We start from the raw sequence: 24,263 nt of genomic DNA on the forward strand, positions 1-24,263 counted from the left end.
CAGCTCGGTATCACGGGGAAATCCCTACGCTGGGGAAAGAAAGAGCTGAGATGGGTCTAGCACTCATGAATAATGGCAGCAACAAGGTAAATAGCAATAAAGAGGAAAGCTTTGATCTCAAAATACCAGGGATTGTCGCCAAATATGTTGAGGGGGAGGATATCGCAAAATGGTTTACAGACTTTGAGAGGGCTTATAAAATGAGAAAACTCAACCAAAAGTATTGGGGCTCTCTACTCTATGAGATTTTCTCAGGCAAGTGAAAGGAAAGACTTGTGACACTTATTGAGGAAGATGCTGAATATTATGACATGTTATATTATATGTTATAAAAGATTTGTAGCGTGCACTAATACTCTGGAGTGTGCTGGGGCGTGAGTGGGCTGTGGCAGAAAGAGCAGAGATTAATTAAATGAGCTGATTGAAATGGTGAGTTTTGAATAGTTTCTTAAAAATATGGAAGTCCGGGGTGTGCCGCAACTCCTCAGGAAGAGTATTCCATAAAGTTGATGCTTTCACCGAGAGAGACTGGCCCCCCAACCGAGTTCTACGAAACCGGGGAATTGCCATCCGGCGTAGAGTGGCTGATCACAGAGAGTGGCTTGGAATATAGAAAGCAAAGAGCTTCCTGATATAGGAAGGCCCCAGGCCATGAAGGGCTCTGTGGGCTAGGGTAAGAGCTATGAACTGCACCCGCTGGGCCACAGGAAGCCAATACAAATCGCACAAATGCTGCCGAACACTGGATCTCCTGGAGATATTGAATAAAAGTCTAGCCACAGCATGCTGTATAGTTTGGAGTTTTTTCATCAAATAGCTGGGGATGCCAATGAACAGTGCACTGGCGTAGTCGAGGCGGGAAAGGATAAGGGCACGAGCTACCATTTCCTTAGCCGGCCTCGGTAGCAAAGGGAAGAACCTTCTGCGTGTCTTAAGAGTACTGAAGCAGACACCGGTAAGTTTTTTAATGTGATCTGAAAACCGGAGATCTTCTCCAAACCAGACCCCTAAGTTCTTCGCTGGACCACCTTCCGAGTTGGGGCAAGGGAAGCCCGGAGCCCATAGGGTTTCTCTAGAAGAAGGAGGAAGCTGACCATACAAAAGTACCTCCGACTTCTCCTCATTGCACTTAAGTTGGGGCTGTGCAAGCCAGTAGAACACGGATGAGAGGCACCTCTGGGCGGTGTCAGTGCCCAGGTCGGAGTCCTTCCAGGTAAATAGGAGATGGGTAGCACCCAGCTCATCTGCTAGAAATATCAGAGGTGTAAGATAGATATTAAAAAGCAAAGGACTCAAGGTGGAGCCCTGAGGGACCCCAGTAGATAGCTTCCTAGCGGAGGATGAGAAGGGAGGCATCCAGACTTGCTGAGTGCGCTCATTCTAAAAAGATTTTATCCAATCCCAGACGGGACCGGCAATACCAATGGATAAAAGCCGGGCGAGAAGAAGCTGGTGTGGCACCGTATCGAAGGTGGCAGAGAGGTCCAACAAAATCAGGGCCGCCCTGCCACCTCCATCCAGACACTCCCTAATCGCCTCTGCCATTTCAACCAGCGCTGTCTCTGTGCTATAAGAGGTCCGAAACCCGGATTGGGATGGATGAAGTGCCCCAGAGGCTTCGACAAAGGCCTCAAGTTGATGAAAGACCACCTTCTCACAAACTTTTGCCAAAGCCGGCAAAAGAGAGATAGGGTTTTAGTTGGTAAGCCGAAGACCAGCCAAAGAGCTGCCCATCTGCGCCCGTCCGCGACAGGACGGGGCCAGGGGCTCTATTATGCCGTCCTATTCCAAATGCATCAGGTATGAAGCATCGGCTTTATTGAATTTTAGAAAATCTGTCATTCCCTGCCACTTAAGCGATAACTGGCCATGTCCTGAAGGACCCTTCTCTTGTCTAAACTGTCAATTTACCACCATTACTTCTCCAAAGTTGAGCAAATCCCATATGCTGACTGATAATCTGCACTGCATTTTAATAAATGCCCGCTCGATGCCGAAGCACCAATTTGCCATCTGGGATCTGATTGATACTATAATCCCAGATATCTGTTACATCACCGAGACTTGGCTAAAACCTCACACTGTATCTGCCATTGCCCTAGGAGTGCCAAAAGGTTACAAACTTCATAACGCAGACCGCCCCGACAAAGTAGGTGGCGGTATTGCCATAGTCTATAAAGAAGACCTTAAATTAGATATTCTAGAAAAGAAATGTTGTGCACAACTGGAAATAATGATTTACAGAATCACTTTCCCTAATAGAAAGACCTGTAAGGGAGCTCTTCTTTACCGTCCACCTGTACCATGCCCCAGGTTCTCTCTTTCCCTTCTGGAAATACTTGGCCCACATATACGAGCTAAGGAAGACTTCCTACTCTTAGGGGATTTTAATGTTCACACTGATCAGCCTGAACTATCAGACATAGGAGTCTAGCTGATGACTTAGCGACTATTGGCCTCACACAAAAAAATGAGGGCCCCACACATGAAGGTGGACATTGTATTGATTTGATACACACCAATTTTGATAACATATCCTGTAAAACACCGGTACAATTAGAGTGGACTGATCACTTTTTATTGGAATTTAATATATTCCAAATCAACAAAGGATCTTATAAGAAATCTCTACCCCCTGTTACACGCAGACAATGGCATAAGCTCACACTGGAGGCACTTCAAAATACCTGGGAAAAACCTGACATTAAGGACATAGATGATGTGGAACATAGTTTAATAATATTCCAAAATTCACTTACCACTGCCATAGATAAAATTGCCCCCCTGAAAACATTCAAACAATTCCCCGTAGCCAGACAGGAGAAGTGGTACACAGAGGCTCTCAGAACGGAGAAACAAGAATGTAGGAGGATAGAAAAGAGGTGGAGAAAATGTCATTCGGAGGATAATAAGAAGGCCCATCGGGCAGCACAAGCTAATTATTATAAACATGTTAAAGCCGCCCGCAAAAATTGCATAACGCAACAACTCACACAAGCTGGTAATTCTCCTAAAGAATTATTTCGGATCCTTGAGATATTCGTCAAGCCAACTGCTAGTGTAGGCTTAGATGATTTTTCTCAAAGTCTGTGCGAGGAAGTCTCTCTATATTTCGAAAATAAAATTGACTCCATTTATGATAAGATCTTGGTGTCCCAAACAGAAAGAGGTACTTTGAATACACCTCTCCTTAATAAGAACACCAATTTCTCTCTGACCACCTTTCCTCCCATTAAAAGTGAAGAACTTGAAACACTAATGACCCATGTAAAATCCGGGTCTCCAGAAGATCTGATTCCTGCTAAAATCTTAGTCCCCCTGAGTCCCCTGCTGGGCCCCTACATTCAAGATGTAATAAATCAGTCCCTAAAGAAGGGAAACGTGCCCACTGTGTGGAAGAGAGCGGTGGTGAACCCCATCCGCAAGAATGCTGTTCTCCCCTGGTCGGAACTTTCCAACCTCCAACCCATCTCCCTCCTACCATACTTTGGTAAGCTTGCCGAGAAACACGTCAACGCACACCTGTCCAACTACATCGAGGCAGCAGGCGGCCTAGACCACTCTCAATCTGGTTTTAGGCCCAACCATAGCACAGAGTCAGCTCTCCTGTCAGTGACTGATACTATCAGGATGTCACTTGATGGGGGGAGCTCAGTGATTCTGGTGCTATTGGATTTGTCTGCTGCCTTCGACACGGTGTCGCATGACATCCTTCTCGGCCGGTTGAGGGAGGTGGGAATAAAAGGGGCTGCCATGGCATGGCTAAAAAGCTTTCTTGCGGACCGCCAACAAGGTGTCAAACTAGGCTCCTACAATTCCATCTGTAGGAAGCTTACCAAGGGTGTGCCACAGGGCTCTTGCTTGAGCCCCACGTTATTTAACGTATACGTGGCCCCCTTGGCAGACATCATAAGATCCTACGGGTTCACCCCAATCTCCTATGCTGATGACACCCAGCTGCTGTTTCCCTTCCAAACCCTTACACCAACGATTATAAAATCTTTCCAAAATGGTATGCGAGCCGTGGCAGATTGGATGGCCCACAACTTCCTCCAATGCAATGTGACTAAGACTGAAGTCATGCTGTTTGGAGGGGCCACTCTGCTATGGTCTCCCGACTGGTGGCCATCTGAGCTAGGACCTGTTCCGGTACCAAAGCAGACTGTAAAAAATCTGGGAGTGCGTCTAGATCAAGCACTGATCTTAAAAGACCACGTCAATCAAGTTACGGGAACTTGTTTCCGTGTGATAGGGTTGCTTCGACGCATATTCCCCTTCCTACCTGACATCCATAGGAAGACGCTGGTACAAGCATTGGTCATCGGTCGGATGGACTATTGCAATGGACTTCTTATTTCTGCCAACCAAGAACAGCTGGGTAGGCTGCAGGTGGTACAGAATACCGCAGCAAGACTCATTTTGAATGCTTTGCCCCGAACTCCCTCACGCCCTCTCCTCTTTTTTCTTCACTGGCTCCCGGTGAAACAGCGCATTGACTTCAAAGTATGTTGTATAATGCACAAATGTATCTACGGATCCGGCCCTCAATATCTAAGAGACATATTTGTCCCCTACTTACCAGGACGTGTTCTACGCTCCAGCAGCACTATGCTGCTTCAGGTTCCTAGGGTGATGAGAGCAAGACAGGGAGGACGGGCCATCTCACTTAAAGGCCCGATGCTCTGGAATTCTCTGCCCCCATTGCTGAGGCACACCTCTAACCATCTGTCCTTTAGAAGGAAGCTAAAAACATACCTTTTTTCCCAAGACTAATGTTCTCCCTTGCAATCGCAGCAGTCTTATGTCCTTGGTTGTTCCATGATACCGGTTCAGAAGCTACGCGCGGAGATACCCCTGCGGGGCTGATTCAGGCGCGAAATAAGCATATAAATAAATAAATAAATAAATAAGTACAGAAGGGTCTGCAGTGGGTTTTTTAAGGAGAGGAAAGAGTTTGGCATGTTTCCATTGCCACGGGACAGTGGCAGTCTGGAGAGATAAATTTATAATAGCAGCTGCTTCTGGATACACAATCTCGGTAACCCCAGCTAAAGCTCTAGCCGGACATGGGTCTGTGGGGGAGCCTGACTTAAGAGATTTAAGAATGGCTAATATATCAGGCCCCTCTGCGGGCAGAAACTGAGAAAATAAAGAAGTTGGCACCCTGGGTAGTGGAGGAGATAAAAAGGGAGATCTTCTTAGCTCCGCAGAGAAAGTCCCTGAGCTGTCCTGAATAGACTGTATTTTGTCAATAAAAAAGGAGGACAACTCCTCACACCATTGGGGAGAGACTGGAAGAACCTTTTGCTCGGCGCAGGTAGACAAAAAGCTTCTGACAATAGAGAAGATCTCCTTACTAATATTATTGGCTTTCGCGATCCGTTCCACATAAAAGTCTCTCTTAGCTTTCCTGATAGCTACGTAATAATCCCTCTGAGCAGAGCGAAGGGCAGATGTAGCGGAACGGCTAATACGCTAAACGCCAGCAGAGTTCCAATTTTTTACATCCCAATTTCAGCTCTTTCAAAGTGGCCGAAAACCAGGGGTTAGATGGAGGAGATCTCTGTTGTCTATAACCAGGGGGTTTGGAAGAAGAGCCAACCCCCTGGCTAACCCACGCGTCGAAGCAATCCACCGCTTCCCCGAGATCATGAACAGGTACTGGGCGCATGAGTAGCAGAGTCTCAGATAGCGCCAGAATATTGATCTTCCGGGTGGGCAGGCCATGGGGCAGAGCCGAGGTAGAAAAAGGCTTCCCCATGGCCCACGAGAACGTGATCAGAAACTGATCGGACCAGGTACCTCGTGTTGGATCCTTGACAGAGACATCAAAGTTATGTAGTGTGTTTATCTAGGTACCTGAATCGATATTCCTATTCTTTGCCCTTGTCTGGTTATAAATCAATGATATCCCTACAACGGCATAGAAACCCTTTTCATAATTCAGTCATAGCGCATGCTGTCACATTAAGCAAGCCTATTCCTCCAGCCCCCTAGAAAGCACACAGAGTTCTTAAACAAATCCAAGCCTCCAGCAACCTGGGAAATGCCCGCTACTGTTATTTTGATTTCGTCCAAGAACTCATGTAAAACACTGTAAGAACGACCAGTTCTTAGTGACATCTTTATTGACGTCTTATGTCCAGCCTTACGTCAAACCCGGCACCTTTCAGGTATAAATATACCAACGTTGCCTTAAGAAAACACACGGTGGTAATCCTGGAGCAGAGCAGCTATCTACTTCCGAAGAGCCCAGCTGATGCGAGAGCCCACGGACGCTGCCCCTCCCTTTTGACATGCTGAGAAAGACGCTGTCTTTTCTCTTGCAGAGAAATCCAGCCTCCGGCGTTTCCAGCTTACCCTTGCGGGTGACTGGGATACCGAGTCCTGAGAGAGAGATACCAGCCCTCCTGCCTTCTAATACCCAGGTACTGAACTGACTAAACCCTTACAGAGAATTCTTGAGTCAGATTCTTGGCAAAACAAACTTAACTTAAACTGCTACTTACTTACTCCTTCCCACGTATTAGGCTTAGGTCAGGTACACCGGGGTAGGCGTAGTTAGAAGCACCAGTTGAGTACGATTAGTCAATGTATATATGTATGTATCTATTTTATCCATTTTAAAGTATCATATGGCTAAGAAACCATATCAATGCTTTTACAGTATTATTTCATACTCCTGCTTTTACTGTATGCACTTTACTTTACTATAAGTATTGCCATTGTAGCAATTAATTTCTCTTGAATGAGGAAAGAGACTGCTCAATAAATAACACCTTTTATTGAAAACGCCCGTCTCTCTTTTTCTCTGCAATCTGGTGAAACTAAGTACGCACTTATTGACTGAGTGAAATAGCTGTCTTTTGTTTTCACACGACTCTAGAGATACACTCTTATTCAGGGAGAGCAAAGTTGTCATGTTTTATGGTTGTCAGAAACTAAATCCCTTCTTGTCTATCCAGGGAGGTTAAACTCCTCCTCGCTTATTCGGGAAAGTTTCTAGTGAAGTCTGAGCTAGCTGGCAAAAAACGTAAGTCTTATATAGTCAGTAGAGACCTAGTTAACCTCAGTCCTACGTCTACACTACTGAAGATATTATTCCAATGCGCAGAGCCTATTGGGACTATAGGAACTACACTACATGGCGCCCAACGTTTGGTAAGGCAATAAATCTAACGCAAGACGTTAGAGTAACTCAGTCGTGCTTTTTCACACAGACCCTTTTCCCCGTAAATACTCCAAAGACGTCTGGAGTGGGTAAAAGGTTAAAATCCGCCGGAACTTAGTAGGAAGAGATTTCTATGTATAGTTTTTGGTTTATTCAACGTTGAAGGATATAGTGTTCTAAAATATTGTGCACCTAATCTTTGTTTCCTTGAAACTTGATCTGCAACAAAAACCTTTCTGCCAGTAAAAATGACAGAAAGTGAAGAAGAGAGGGAGACAGCTAGAATAGCTGCTCGACTCCTAGAGGATGACAATAGTCTCCTGCAGACCGACCCGGATGCAATACTCATTCCAGTCAACATAAGAAAAACTATAACTATTAAAACGTATAGAAAATGGACTAACATCGAGAGGTGGTACAGTCATATTCGTAATTGAGGCTCATGAATATCGGCAGACAGAGGTATTCTATTCATGGATAAACTTTCCAGCAGCAAACGCTGTCACGCGTGAGTTCCACTATTACAAAATAGAGGAACCTCCGGAAGAGTACACTCCTTTCAAGGAGGTGGAAATCCCATTAAAATACCAAGAGCACCTGCTCTGGTTTAAAGGCGCCCTAAAACATAATAATCACATCACCAGGCTCGGTCCACTAGGTAGACCAGGAGCAACATGGCCGGTTCTAGCCAGCTACACACCACATTCAGACATCGAAAACATTTCGATACCAGAACTTCCAGTCCAACTAAAAGAACTAATTAAAATACATAGACAATTAGTCCAATATGTAATGCGGACTTCAACAGTTCAACCAGCTATTAACATTCCACAGCTGACCCCTCATCAGGGGAACACAAACAAAATTACACCACAGAACATACAGTCATGTCTGGGTAAAGTACCCATATAACGGGAACAAATTCCATTCTGGTTAGCACAAAAAATAACTCAAATAGAGGCAGTATTTCCGGATACTACCCCTGTTGAGAAACACAGAATTCTGACTATCTGTCTTCCAATGGGGATCGCACCACATGTGGAGGACTGTGACACATGGGGCACAGTCTTTGCTTCCATTCACACAAAAACACATGGTATTCCGTCCATGGCGGTAATACCCGATGTGCTAAGACAGATTCAAAATGAATATGGTCCAGAACCTGCTTTAACTCTGGGTATGAAATTACTGAAAGACTTCAAGCAGGTCTCAGCTTTATTATTATCCAACATAAAAGGAGAAGCAGCATCTGTGGCGATCCTCCAGAAATTGAAGGAAACAGATATAGCAGAACAACCATTTGAACTTGCCAGAATCATGGAAAAATCCTATGAAGAGCTAGGAAGAGATAGTTTGGGTGGGAAACCAGTAAAACCCCAACTAACTGAAAATCCTGAAAAGATATTTATTAAAAATAATCTAAACACTCCAAAAAAGAGCTGGGATGGAAATAAACAATCCACTCCGAAAGAAAAAAGATTCCAGTCCAGAGGAAGGTCTCCTCGGCGGAGAGAAAGATCTCCGGACCAAGGACACAAGTCTCCCCAGAGGGAGCCCTCTGAGAAAAGATACAACCTTAGAAATAGATATAATTTGAAGAAACCTGATAGATATCAAGATATTGATACACGTCCCTCTCGACCTTTTCAGACTTCCTCGCAGAAATCGGAAAGAAGAGAACGGTCAGAACACAGGGAAGAGCACGTCAAGTCCAAAGACAAGGAACCTGCTCATCAAAGTAACAAATTACAATTTCCAAAAAAGAAGGTAGCCAGTATTAAAGTAATCAAACATGCCGAGGATCCTGAGGACACAGCTGAAAAACGGAGAGTGGGCTCAGACAATGCTAGACAGCGCAGCAGAAGTGAGCATAGCTCGCAAGATCCTGATAAATCATCTGGAGACAGTGGACACAAATGAATACATTCAGGTGGAAACTGCAGATACCAGAGTTAGCAAACCTCATAAAATATACGAAATAACATTACGTATAGAGGGAGATAAGACTAGGAAAATAAGGGGTCTATTTTGGGATAACCTCTCCAAAGGCTATGACATCCTTTTAGCTGAAAAAGACTGGCCACCAGAGTTTGTCAGGGAGTGCCCTCATGGCGAAGAAATGATTATGCCTGCCTTCTCAAATCACATTCCAATTCATAAAAAATATACACTTGCAAGAAAGTGGGCAGTAGCCCAAGCTCCTGCATTATATAAAAACCATGTCGGATGGGATGAGGACTCTCCTCCTCACAAAATCCAGATAAAATGTCACCCAACTGCACAGAGGCAGTACCCAATTAAGCAAGAAGCTAAAAAACAGGTCAGGGAGATCGTAGATCAACTTGAATACCAGGGGGTGATTGAAACTTGCACCTCACAAATGAACAATCCTTTGTTTCCTGTCTCCAAGCCAGACGATTAATATCGACTAGTTTTGGACTACAGACACCTTAACTCATGTTGCAAAACATTTGTAGTACAAAACTCACATAGTGCAGCACTAATGAATAACATTGTGCGCAAAAAATACAAAACAACATTAGACATCTCTAATGGATTCTTTTGTCAAAACATAGCACCTGAAAGCAGGTATTTGACCGCTTTCTCAATAATGGGCTCGCAGAAAAAATTCTGTCGACTCCCACAGGGGTTCAAGAACAGCCCAGGATTATTCTCAGCAAGAGTAACAGAGTTACTACAAATATATGATGATGAGGCCTTATCTTATGTCGATGACATCTATCTAACAGATGATGACTTGGATACTCACTTGAAAAGAGTGAACACCATAATACTTGGGTTCGCAGCAGAGGGTTACAAATTCAACTTTAAAAAGTCACGAATTGCCCATCTAACTGTCCTGTTTTTAGGATATGAATTATCAAGTGAGGGTAAAAGCCTGGCAGACAATTTATTAGAGAAATGTGCTGTATTCCAAGCACCAAGAACGCTGAAAAACTTACAATCAATTCTAGGTTCCTGAATTTCGGAAGAACTTACATTCTAAATTATGCAGAGAGGGTTAAACCTCTCTATGAACTAATAAAACCAGATTTTAAAACAATCAATTGGACTCAAAAACACACAGAAATTTTTAGATCATTGCAAACAGACATGTTAGCTAAAACAAAATTGCAAACACGCGATAATACACGCAACCTTGTAATCCGAGTCATCCCAGGAAGATGCGGATTCACATACCTAACCTCTAATGAGGGAGAAACGGTACCAATAGCATACAAATCACACTTGTACTCACAAGCTGAAAAAACATTCAGTCTCGCGAAAAATGTAAATGCGGTTCAAACAGCTGTAGCAAAAGAAAGAGCCCAGGCCCAAGGCAGACGGATTACTGTTTTAACAGCAGAATCAGCCTTCGAGGCTTTAACAAGCCCGGGTAATTTAACTACAGTGGCATTAGATCCAAAATGGATACAATGGGAAAATTCTCTTGCCACAGACAAAGTGAAATACTTTTTTGACCCGGAAATGAAAAAATTGAAATATCTAACATATGAAAAAGAATATCCTCTGCCTGACGACATTCTGCCCATACAACTTTACGTCTGCGTAATATACACAAACAGTTATGCAGAACCCTCAGTTTGGGGAGAACAAGCCTATAACGCTACGTGCGAGGTTGTTAAAAACCGGAGGCGCGGAGGTAAATTGAGACCTCTGGTAACAATGTCACAATCTGTAAAAGACAATTCAGGTCAACAAACTGAACTAATAGCTTTGAAAATGGCGCTAGATGTTGCCGATCGCGAATTCCCAACACTAATAGTGTGCGATTCGCATTACTGCGTCAAATCATACAATAATGACTTGCAGAAATGGGTTCAAAACGGTTACAAGGATGACACAGGTGCCACAATAAAGCAAAAATCGCTTTGGGAACAAGTAGTTCTGTTAAAGAAAGAACTACAAAAGACTCACGTGATACATTCACTGAGTCATGAACGTGATGGCGTTCACGTTACAGGGAATTAATTGGCTGAGACAGCCACAGCGGAAGCAACTAAACCGGCTTCCGTAGCTACAAAAAAGCGTTCAGAAAAATACATAGACGGGGAAACCATGCTGGCGGTAAAAACGTCATCAAAAGGCGACTGTGCAGCGCTACCCGTCAACTATCCACTCAATTATACATACATAATCGATGCAAACTCCGTTCCTTTTGCTCGAATCCCTGGAGTGGGGGATAGAGTAATTCCAAACACGAACAGGAGAAACTTATTAATAGCAGACGCACACATGGGGGAAGGTCTAGGGCATCGAGGGATCTTGAATCTCTGAGAGAATTACAATCAGAATACTGGTGGCCGGGAATGAGCCTGCAAAACTACAAATTTGCATTTTACTGTCAAAACTGCAACAGAGATCGCAGTGGCGAACTGCCCGGAGTATTACCATTGCCCTTCTTTTAGATATCCCAAGAATATCAATACGAAATACCCAGAAAAAATGCATCTCATTAATATTATTTAAGACTAGATTCACTTAAAATGTAGACTCCAGCTCTTGGCTGATGCCATAACTGTTATAAAAAGATTTGCGAGTCTATATCAGCACATACGCAATTGGCATGCTACATTCTAACCAGGGTCCTGCCTTTTAGCTCTCGAGCTTATAAGGAGGCCATGACCAGAATGGGCATTGCATTGCGGTATTCTTGTCCCTTTCATCCTGAGGGAAACGGGATTGTGGAAAGAAAAAACCGAGACATAAAGCAATCTATAACGGCGAAGGTATTAGGTTCGGGGGATGGGTGGGTCAAACATTAAACAAGTGTCCAACGTAGTCTTAACAATCTGCCAAGAAATTCTCTAAAAGGTTTCAGTCCGTACGAACTATTGTTCGGGACTAGAATGCATATCCAAGACCTGAGCAACATAAAGTTGAAACAACAGCCACTGAAGAGAAACCACCTGTCCCAGCAAGGCCTGTCTGGATTCCAAAGATTGGGGATCTGGTCAGAGAGAAAATCGCGGTGAAGAAGGAATTTGGGCCTTCTTACAGAAAAGCAGTACCTGTCTTAGCTGTCAACGGAACAAGATCAGTTGTACTACCGCCCCTTGCTGGTAAAAAGGAGAACCGAGTTGTATCGATCGACCTGGTTAAACCACAATCATGTGGCCAATAATAAGTAGTAGGCCAAGTGGACTCCCAAGAAATAGCAGAACACCAAAGTTTGCTACAAATCAAGAGGTTCAAACTGAGAGACTAATCACATTTGATAAACCTACAGTGAATCAACAAGGACTATGCAACAAAGCCATGGAACTTATGCCTCTTAAAACCCAAATTGCAACAATTCGTCAAGAAACACCTGTCTACAACGATGTAGCCACAGACTATGCTAATGTAACAAAGAAAAATCCAGAAGCAATTCCAACAATTGACAGAACTACATCAGGCTACTTCATCAATTTCGATGACTTTTCTGAGGATCCGAGCGAACCTGAGGAACAGCCAACAACAACAAAAACTTTTAAAGATAAAGCTAAAGAACTCTTTCATCAACTACAAGAAACCTATCTGATTTCCCCATGGATTGAATTTTGGGTGGTGCTAGGTGTACTTTTCCTCCTGCTTTGGCTCATCATGGTGCTATGCTTGGGACACTTCATTGAGGGAAAATATATTACAATGGACACAGCAAGCCAGAAAGAATATCAACCTGGTCCTAAAGCCACACAAGTCTTCACACATCGAGAAAAGAGAACTTTCTTCAGTAAACTTCACAGCCAATCCGATACCCGGTGGGGTAGCATGGGACAAAACAGATTACGAAATATATGGCCCGGTCGAGCTCTTGAAGTATCCTCATCAATTTAAGGTTTCATTAGGTGACTTTGTAAAACCGAGCACATTCTCTGATGATTGGGACTTTGAAAGTATTAATGATATGATGTCAGACTCAGTTATGTCAGCAAAATTTACAGAACATGATTATTTACAAGGTTCATCAAATTATGAACAGATGTACTGCTACAATCACTATGCTAACCATTATTTGCATAAATCTTCTCAACCTAGAAATGTTTTAAATTATAATCAATGGGAACATTGTGCAACTCCACCAAAAGGTAGTTCAAAAACATTTTATGAGAAATTCCCATACTTCTCAGGGTTTAACACAAGTGAAGCAGAAACGTTTTATTTCAAACTGTTAAATAAGACAGGAATGAAAACCATGCTTACAAATACAAAATTAATCTATTCAGAAACATTTTTTGAAAAAATTAATACATTTGGTTTTGATTTTTGGAAAAATAACATTGAAACAAAAACCATCTGGGGTACCAAAGATTGGCAAGTCCAAGGTATAGAATCATTATTCAGAGCCTGCATGATCCCAGAACAAATTATATTCTTGAACGACACTCCAGACAGGGAGGGAAAAATTTGGCCCAGTTTGAAAATCTCTTCTATTCGAATTGATACTTTAAGCAGAATGAAGTCTGTTCTTCTACAGACGCCTGTGCCCTTGACGTCATCAAAAGAAACGTATGATCTCCAGGTTGCAAGGACAACAACAGAGATACATGCACTATTATCAACAAATTGCCCCTTGCAATTTCGCAGGAATGCTAAACCAAATCTTAAACGTTTCAGATACGAATGGTATCCCAAGTGTATTTAAGACAATTTTTTCGAGACTGTTAACACCCTTCAAAGCAGTCCTGGGCATTTTTCCTAATTTTATCCATTCGATCTTTAGCGGCCTTCCACTCCTGTTGGGACTCGTAGCAGGCATTTTATTTTTGATACTCCTGCTTCGTTATGGCAAGCCATGTCACAGACAAGACTCCAGCAACAATGGAAGAAACGATCCTAGCAATACGCTATCGGGACCGCATAACTAAAGTCCTTGGATTAGCCCGGCTAAGAGATCTGAATATGACCTGGTTTCTTTCATTCAGACCCATCTGGCAGAATTGTATCTTACCTGTGTTAAGATGTATGCTGTGCAGAGAAGAATGCGTGTTAGACATCTGTCTCACACTACAATCAGAAGTACCATTGGATACAGATACTTTGCTAAGTCCTGTAACGGCTCATGCATCGTGTTGTCCCCAGCGGTTACCCATCCTGATGACGGCATTCGTGGAAACTTCACCACTGCGATTAAAGGGTAGTGAAGTGCAAGATGAGAGCAGCATCAACCAGGTACGACCTTCTATGAGCAATGCTGATCAATACATCGATGATAGCAATCATTCTCACGACTGCACAGTTGCGGCATTTTCCAACTTGGTCGAACTTTCACCTGAAGCGGTAAACTGCTTTTTTGAAAGTCTGTCTGAAATTATGTTCTCCCCTGAACAAAAAGAATAACTTTTAAGCAAACGAGCACTCAGCGTTCCCTGAACTCTGAAATTTGGCCTTCAGCTTTGAAAAACAAAAGCTTCTGGAAATATTTGAAACTGTTTTGGCTTCTTCCCCTGAAAAACGAAATTATTTTTTTCCCCAATTCCAAAATATTTACTTTTTTTTTGGGCACTCATCCTCTGCTTAAAGTAGAACAGAGCTTCTATTTTTAGGAACTCTAGAGACAATATATTACCTCAGCCTCTAGCATATTTACAAATAACTGTATTTATATGTGATGAAATGGTCTCGCACTTTTCTTTTCTGTATTAAGAGCCATTTCATGTGTAATTTTCGCAAAATCATTCCGCTGATATATATGCATCCTTTATGAATGATTACTCTGCTTGAAATACTGTACCTATACTCATTTTTCGTGTATTTCGCATATGCCATTTCAGATGCAAAAAATGTATTTTGGGGTGGATCGGTATACACATGCACCGTTAGATATGTTTACTATTGCTTAGTTTAGTAATTATGGACATGAATTCGTGGAGTGGGTGTAGTGTGTTTATCTAGGTACCTGAATCGATATTCCTATTCTTTGCCCTTGTCTGGTTATAAATCAATAATATCCCTACAACGGCATAGAAACCCTTTTCATAATTCAGTCATAGCGCATGCTGTCACATTAAGCAAGCCTATTCCTCCAGCCCCCTAGAAAGCACACCGAGTTCTTAAACAAATCCAAGCCTCCAGCAACCTGGGAAATCCCCGCTACTGTTGTTTTGATTTCGTCCAAGAACTCATGTAAAACACTGTAAGAACGACCAGTTCTTAGTGACATCTTTATTGACGTCTTATGTCCAGCCTTACGTCAAACCCGGCACCTTTCAGGTATAAATATACCAATGTTGCCTTAAGCAAACACACAGTGGTAATCCTGGAGCAGAGCAGCTATCTACTTCCGAAGAGCCCAGCTGATGCGAGAGCCCACGGACGCTGCCCCTCCCTATTGACGCGCTGAGAAAGACGCTGTCTTTTCTCTTGCCGAGAAATCCAGCCTCCGGCGTTTCCAGCTTACCCTTGCGGGTGACTGGGATACCGAGTCCTGAGAGAGAGATACCAGCCCTCCTGCCTTCTAATACCCAGGTACTGAACTGACTAAACCCTTACAGAGAATTCTTGAGTCAGATTCTTGGCAAAACAAACTTAACTTAAACTGCTACTTACTTACTCCTTCCCACGTAGTAGGCTTAGGTCAGGTACACCGGGGTAGGCGTAGTTAGAAGCACCAATTGAGTACAATTAGTCAATGTATATATGTATGTATCTATTTTATCCATTTTAAAGTATCATATGGCTAAGAAACCATATCAATGCTTTTACAGTATTATTTCATACTCCTGCTTTTACTGTATGCACTTTACTTTACTATAAGTATTGCCATTGTAGCAATTCATTTCTCTTGTATGAGGAAAGAGACTGCTCAATAAATAACACCTTTTATTGAAAACGCCCGTCTCTCTTTTTCTCTGCAATCTGGTGAAACTAAGTACGCACTTATTGACTGAGTGAAATAGCTGTCTTTTGTTTTCACACGACTCTAGAGATACACTCTTATTCAGGGAGAGCAAAGTTGTCATGTTTTATGGTTGTCAGAAACTAAATCCCTTCTTGTCTATCCAGGGAGGTTAAACTCCTCCTCGCTTATTCTAGAAAGTTTCTAGTGAACTCTGAGCTAGCTGGCAAAAAACTTAAGTCTAATATAGTCAGTAGAGACCTAGTTAACCTCAGTCCTACGTCTACACTACTGAAGATATTATTCCAATGCGTAGAGCCTATTGAGACTATAGGAACTACACTACAGTTAGAGCATACCAGGTCAATCAAATGGCCCCCAGTATGCGAAGGCAGTTTAATCCACTGAGTCAGCTGCGTCAAGTCAAATAAATCCATAAGAACCCTAGAATCCAGGGCCTCTGAGATATCCAAATGAATATTAAAATCACCCAGAAGTAGGAACTTAGGGAAGCGGAGAACGCGGGGAGCAATGGCATCATTCAGTGCTTTCAGGAAAGCTCCGGGAGGGCGATAGACCAACGTGCCCCCCAGCGTGAAGTGGGGGGATAGGGTAAAGTTAATATCCAGGGCGTCCCCATCTACCAGCTCCCTGGATATTTCACTGGTAAAAGACCAGGCCTCCCTGAACACTACTGCAGGGCCACCCCCTCTCCTGGTTTTCAGATCGGCTCTAACAATTCTATATCCACGGGGGACAGCGAGCTCAACCACCGGACACAGGACTCACTTAACCAGGTCTCAGTAATAAATAGAGCGTCTAGCTTTTCATCGAGAATTAGCTCATAGATGTTGAGAGCATATTTGACCATAGAGCGGGCATTGATAAGCGCCATAAAGATCCTGCTCTCCCTATCTACTTAAGGAGCAGGACATGACAGCTTTGTATTGAAGCAAAAGTTGCAGATTGAGCAGGTTCTGGAAAGACTGTGGAGGACAGCCTACTGCTTGTCTCCATCACAGTCCGAGATATCTGGAGCCTTAAGTTCGTCTCGATTAAAATATCTCCTACCATGTAAGTCAGCTGGCAATACACCGGCAGCATGGCTGGCACTGGGCGCTCCCGGGGTGCGGACGGGCGCAGACGGGCTTACCTTTGGCGCGCCACCGACCGACATCGTAATCAGGGCCTAGCTGGTTGGTTGAAAGGGAGTAAGGCCCAAGACTATGAGGGGCTTTATAATTTACTTATGAAAAACCATCTGTTAAGTAACTGTACTTCTGAAAACTGCATCAGTACTTTGTGGACCTAGGTTTGATCTCGTCCCAGGAGTTGGGGAAGAAGGCTGACCAATGGGTCCAGACTAGGGCGTCCAAATATCCCTTGGTTGGGGTGACATAAAGAAAGAGGTTGCTAATTTCCCCAAGGGGAAGATGTGGGACAGACTAAAGAAAAATATGAAGAGTCTTCTAAAGGCCCCCAAAAATCTGGTCAGGAAGTTGGGCCTGGAGACCCTTCACAATAAAAGGGTGGGTACCAGGGTAAGAATTGGGATCCCAAAAAGGCTTGGTGTTTCAATTGTAAGGCCAAGGCACACTGAACTGGGAACTATTCATGTCACAAAAAGGCTTCCACTAGGGCACCTCCACTTTCCACTGGGGTGATGAGTCTCCAGATAGGATCCTTAGTGTTCCCTGATCAGGTCAGAGAGCACCCTATAGCTACCTTAATCTCGGAGGGTGGATATGTAGCTGCCCTGGCTGTCTGGTCCAGTAACCTGGACAAATACAGACAACAGTCACGAACCAATGGGGTTAGAGTAGATGCACAAAGGGATACAGGAGTAAAGTGTCACCATGGTGACTGAAAAACTGGTATCCCAAAAGCAGTATTTGGCTGGCAAATTATTCCAGTCACTGATGCTTATGGTCATGCTAAGGTTCATCCCATGGCATGTCCTTAGAATGGGAGTGGGTTACTGGCCAAAAGAAGATGGTTGTGTCCTCTACAATTCTTGTTGAATGCCTGGTAGGGAATGATCTGGAGAAAGCTAAGATCCCATGTAGCCATGTGGGGAATATCTGAATGGGTGTACGTAAAAACAAGAGCACATAGCAAGGCTTGAGGGTGAAAAAGAAGAATTGGAATCAGGAATAATGGCCCAATCCTTCATGATAAAAGGTAAGAAGGATAGGGAATCAAATTCTGAACAGCCATGAGCTTAGGTCCCCTTTACTCTAGAAGAACACCTATCAGCCTTAAAGGGAACTGGGCCCAAGGAACTTGGCCCAGGGGTACCCTCTGGGGAGGAGCTGTGCCAGGGGCGGAGAACCTATCCTACTCTTGAGAGCATTAGCCAGCAAGCTGTTGCATTGGAAAGGGGACATGTTTTTGGCTCCCAAAGGATCTATTGGGAGGAGGGGCTTCTGTATACTGAGGCCAGATATCCTAAACCTGCTGCCACTAGAAGAGTAGTAGTACCTCAGCAATACAGGAAGTTATTTCTCTCATTGGCCCATGACATCCACCCAGCTGGGCATCTTGGCCAGGCAAAGACTTGGAGTAGACTAGTTGCCCACTTCTACCGGACAGAACATATCCCAGAAGGTGAAGGAATTTTGTAAATCCTGTGTTACTTGTCAAGCCAGTGGCAAGACAGGTAGCCACCCAAAGCCCCATTAATCTTACTACCAGTGAATGGGGTACCTTTGAGATGGTAGGGATCGGCGGAGTCGGTCCCCTTGACCCCCAACAGCATTAGGAAACAGATTTATACTGATGGTGGTATCCTGAAGCAATTCTCCTCAAGACTGTCACTGCTCCTGCCGTTCCAAGAGCCCTTATCAGTATCTTTACTGGAGTAGGCTTTCCAAAAGAGGTGGTGTCCAACGGAGGTAGTAACTTCATGTCTGGCTACCTAAAAGCCACGTGGGCTAAGTGTGGGGTGACATAAAAGTTAACCACCCCATATCACCTACAAACCAATGACCTAGTTGAGGGAATCAACTAGACCATGAAAGGTATGATAATGGGACACCCTATAAAGCTCAGAAGGAGATGGGATGTTCTTTCGCCATGCCTGCTTTTCCCCTACAGAGAAGTGAACAGAAGGGAGTGGGCTTTAGTCCCATTGAACTTCAATTTGGTCATCCCTTGAGGGGACCACTATGCCTAGTAAAGGAAGGCTGGGAAACATCTCTCAAAGAGCCCAACCTAGATATTGTAAACCAAGTGCTTGGCCTACATTCAAAGATGGCTGAATACATGGGTAAAGTTGTGAAAACCTTTGAGGCAAGCCAAGAGCTCCAGAAGCTCTGGTATAACCAAAAGGCTACACTGGTTGAGTTTGAACCAGAGCAGAAGGTAAAGGTGCGGGAGCCTGTGGCTACTAGGGCTTTCCTGGACAAATGGAGTGCTCCCTGCCCTATCTTTGAGTGAAAAGGTGAGGTCACCTACTTGGTTGACATAGGCACTTGCAGGAGCCCTCACACTGTCATCCATGTAGACGGTCTGAAACCTTTCTATCAAGGGGCTGATGTGGCCATGCTGATGGTCACTGATGAGGATCAGGAAGAACAGAATGAACCTCTCCCTGGCCTCCTCTCCCACAGTCCTAAAGATGGGCCAGTGGTGGAGTTTTCTTCTCAGACACCCTCTCTGCCCAACAGCAAGCCGACTGCAGAGAGGTTCTGAGGCAGAATGCTGGGATCTTTTCTCTAACACCTGGTCAGACGACATGATGTACCCATGATGACATGATGTACCCATTATATTTACAACAAGGGGTGGTGAGGGACAGAGTCTCTGAATTAAGCAGAATACTCTCACCCAGTCAAAAGATCAGGGCTAGATCCAACACCGTTTTTTAGCTCATTGCACCATCCCAGTTTCAGAACCTGGCTGTATGCAAATTAGTCTGTTCCTGTCCCAGTGCATGATGGGAACAGGGCAAACCAAACTACAAAAGCCAATTCTTATACTGGGAAGGAAACAAGCTTCCGGGGACCGGTTTCTGGCATTACAGCCGTCTTCGGCCCGGCTTGCTTGAATCCTGATGGTGCAATGAGCAAGGGACTCATGTCTGAGTATACCCTTCCACGCTTAGGGTGGACAAAAATATTTACAACAAGGGGTGGTGAGGGACAGAGTCTCTGAATTAAGCAGAATACTCTCACCCAGTCAAAAGATCAGGGCTAGATCCAACACCGTTTTTTAGCTCATTGCACCATCCCAGTTTCAGAACCTGGCTGTATGCAAATTAGTCTGTTCCTGTCCCAGTGCATGATGGGAACAGGGCAAACCAAACTACAAAAGCCAATTCTTACACTGGGAAGGAAACAAGCTTCCGGGGACCGGTTTCTGGCATTACAGCCGTCTTCGGCCCGGCTTGCTTGAATCCTGATGGTGCAATGAGCAAGGGACTCATGTCTGAGTATACCCTTCCACGCTTAGGGTGGACAAAAATATTTACAACAAGGGGTGGTGAGGGACAGAGTCTCTGAATTAAGCAGAATACTCTCACCCAGTCAAAAGATCAGGGCTAGATCCAACACCGTTTTTTAGCTCATTGCACCATCCCAGTTTCAGAACCTGGCTGTATGCAAATTAGTCTGTTCCTGTCCCAGTGCATGATGGGAACAGGGCAAACCAAACTACAAAAGCCAATTCTTACACTGGGAAGGAAACAAGCTTCCGGGGACCGGTTTCTGGCATTACAGCCGTCTTCGGCCCGGCTTGCTTGAATCCTGATGGTGCAATGAGCAAGGGACTCATGTCTGAGTATACCCTTCCACGCTTAGGGTGGACAAAAATATTTACAACAAGGGGTGGTGAGGGACAGAGTCTCTGAATTAAGCAGAATACTCTCACCCAGTCAAAAGATCAGGGCTAGATCCAACACCATTTTTTAGCTCATTGCACCATCCCAGTTTCAGAACCTGGCTGTATGCAAATTAGTCTGTTCCTGTCCCAGTGCATGATGGGAACAGGGCAAACCAAACTACAAAAGCCAATTCTTACACTGGGAAGGAAACAAGCTTCCGGGGACCGGTTTCTGGCATTACAGCCGCCTTCGGCCCGGCTTGCTTGAATCCTAATGGTGCAATGAGCAAGGGACTCATGTCTGAGTATACCCTTCCACGCTTAGGGTGGACAAAAATATTTACAACAAGGGGTGGTGAGGGACAGAGTCTCTGAATTAAGCAGAATACTCTCACCCAGTCAAAAGATCAGGGCTAGATCCAACACCATTTTTTAGCTCATTGCACCATCCCAGTTTCAGAACCTGGCTGTATGCAAATTAGTCTGTTCCTGTCCCAGTGCATGATGGGAACAGGGCAAACCAAACTACAAAAGCCAATTCTTACACTGGGAAGTAAACAAGCTTCCGGGGACCGGTTTCTGGCATTACAGCCGTCTTCGGCCCGGCTTGCTTGAATCCTGATGGTGCAATGAGCAAGGGACTCATGTCTGAGTATACCCTTCCACGCTTAGGGTGGACAAAAATATTTACAACAAGGGGTGGTGAGGGACAGAGTCTCTGAATAAAGCAGAATACTCTCCCCGGAAGCTTGTTTCCTTCCCAGTGTAAGAATTGGCTTTTGTAGTCTGGTCTGCCCTGTTCCCATGATGCACTGGGACAGGAACAGACTAATTTGCATACAGCCAGGTTCTGAAACTGGGATGGTGCAATGAGCTAAAAAACGGTGTTGGGTCTAGCCCTGATCTCTTGACTGGGTGAGAGTACTCTGCTTAATTCAGAGACTCTGTCCATCACCACCCCTTGTTGTAAATAATGATGTACCCATTGACATCACACCATACAAAAACAAAATACACAGTCTGACCAAGTTAAGGAAAGCATCAGACCTGAAGTCGGAAAGATGCTGCCATTAGGGGGGATTGAGCCCTCTGAAAGTCCCTGGGTTAGCCCTGTGGTCTTTGTCCCTAAACCTCATTTAAAGGGTGGTAAGCCAGAGCTGAGGTTTTGTGTGGACTATAGAGGTCTCAAAGCTGTCACTAAGATAGATGCACACCCTGTCCCAAGGGCTGATTAATTAATTAACTGGATGGAAACAGCCAAATGTCTTAGTACTTTTGATTTAACATCAGGGTACTGGCACATTGTTCTGACTCCAGCAGCAAAAGATAACTCAGCATTTTTGACCCCAGATGGATATTACCAGTACACTGTAATGTAATTTGGATTACAGAATGCCACCTGCCACCTTCCAAAGGTTGGTGAACAAAGTCCTTGGCTGGTTTGTAGTATTTTAGTGCAGCATATCTTGATATTGATGTATTTAGTTCCACTTGGCAGGATCACCTGATCCACCTTGGTAAGGTTCTTGAGGCTCTGCAAACTGGGAATCTCACTATCAAGGCAAGCAAGTGCAGGCTAGGGCAGGGATCTGCTGTATACTTGGGCCACCTTGTAGGTGGAAGCTACGTTTAACACTTATAACCAAAGATCCAAACAATTGTGGACTGGTTAGCTCTAACAAACCAGACTCAAGTCAGGGAATTCCTTGGGTACTACAGGAGGTGTGTGAAGGGGTATGATACCATTATGGCACCACTCACAGAGTTGACCTCCAAGAAACAAACTGAAAAGGTAAACTGGACAGTCAGCTGTCAAAAGGCTTTTGGCACTCTGAAGGAAGCAATGTGGTTGGTACCCATTCTAAAAGCTCCAGATTATTCTAAGCAGATCATAGTGCAGCCTGTTGCCTCTGAACATGGGATAGGAGTGGTCCTATCCCAGACCAACAATAATGGCCATAACCAGCCTGTTGAGCCATTAGCAGGAGGTGGCTCCATAGAAAACAGTGCTGGAGTGCCATTGAGAGGGAAGCCTTTGCTGTGGTTTGGTCCCCAAAGAAGCTGAGATCATATCTATTTGGTACTCACTTCCTTGTACAAACTGACCGCAGGCCTGTTATATCGCTGATGCAAATGAAAGGTGAAAACCCCAAACTGTTGTGGTGGTCCATCTCCCTACAGGGAATGGACTTTACAGTGGAGCACAGACCTAGATCTGACGATGCCAACGCAGATGGCGTTTCCAGGTTTTTCCACTCAGAAGATGAAGACTCTCTTGGAAAAGGTTAGCCTCGTTCTCTTTTGGTTGTGGGGTTGTAGGTAAGTGCTCTTTCTTTACATGGTCACGCCCACTTGATTCCTTTACACAATGTCCTTAGTGCCAGTGCTCTTTCCCTAAAACAAGGTATCTGCTATAATGTTCCCCAATTGCTAAGACATTAGCACCTCTGTAAGTTCCTAGTAAATGGTACCTCTGGCACCTAGGGCATGAGTACCAAAGAGGGACCCTAACACTGCTTATCACTACCCTCCGATAAGCCTAAACTGATTGCCCTTTTTGGTACACTACATAAAACGCCAGCTTCCTACAGATTAGCACAAAAAGCAGTCAGGCTTAACTTAGAGGCAATATATGAAGTATTTATTCAGCACACAAACAGTAATAAGTGAAAAAACAAAACAAGAAAAATCACAAGCCAATTTAGAAAAATAGAGTACATTTTAATAAATGAATAAAAAGATAACTCAGCATTTTGTCATCAAAGTGACCAGAATCTGATCGCTAGAACCGAAATTATGGTTTTTTAAAGTTTTAAGTGAGATATAGTGCCAAGAAGGTCAAAGCGCATTCCGCAGACATCTAGTTGCGGAAGACCGGGTTAAAGTTGAAAGTTAAGGGCGACCGTGACGGAGCGCAGTTCAAATGCAAGAAGTGGATTGGGCCCAGTCAGTGCTTCCCTTCAGGCTTAAATAAATTTTTGAACAAAAATGTCTGAGAAGGTAACATTCAGTAGGGCAAGGCTAAAGGAGATGTCCAAGGAGGGAGTTTCATCATCGGATGGGCTTGGGTCGAAGCCGCGGTGAAGATTTCTACATTCGGACTCAGTTGCCGAAATGGAAGTCGAAAAACTCCAGCTGTACGAAGCAGAGGGCTTGAGCTGAAGTCAGTTCCACAAGGTCAGATACCCCTTTGGTGAAGGAAAGATTAAACAGATTTGCTCTGGCAATGATGGATGAGGTGTGATACTCCGAAACCGGTCTAGGATGCTTGTTTCTGGTCCAGGAAGGAACTGGGCTGCCAGTTCGGGCTGGACTGTTCCCATGGGGAGCATGGTCAAGACTGATTTACATATGGCTAGGTCCAAACTGGGGTGTTATGGCGAGCAAAATAACAACGTATTAAACCCAGATCTGTAACTGAGGGTGAGT

The sequence above is a fragment of the Lissotriton helveticus genome, chromosome 6 (genome assembly GCF_964261635.1).
Source record: "Lissotriton helveticus chromosome 6, aLisHel1.1, whole genome shotgun sequence".
NCBI lineage: Eukaryota > Metazoa > Chordata > Amphibia > Caudata > Salamandridae > Lissotriton > Lissotriton helveticus.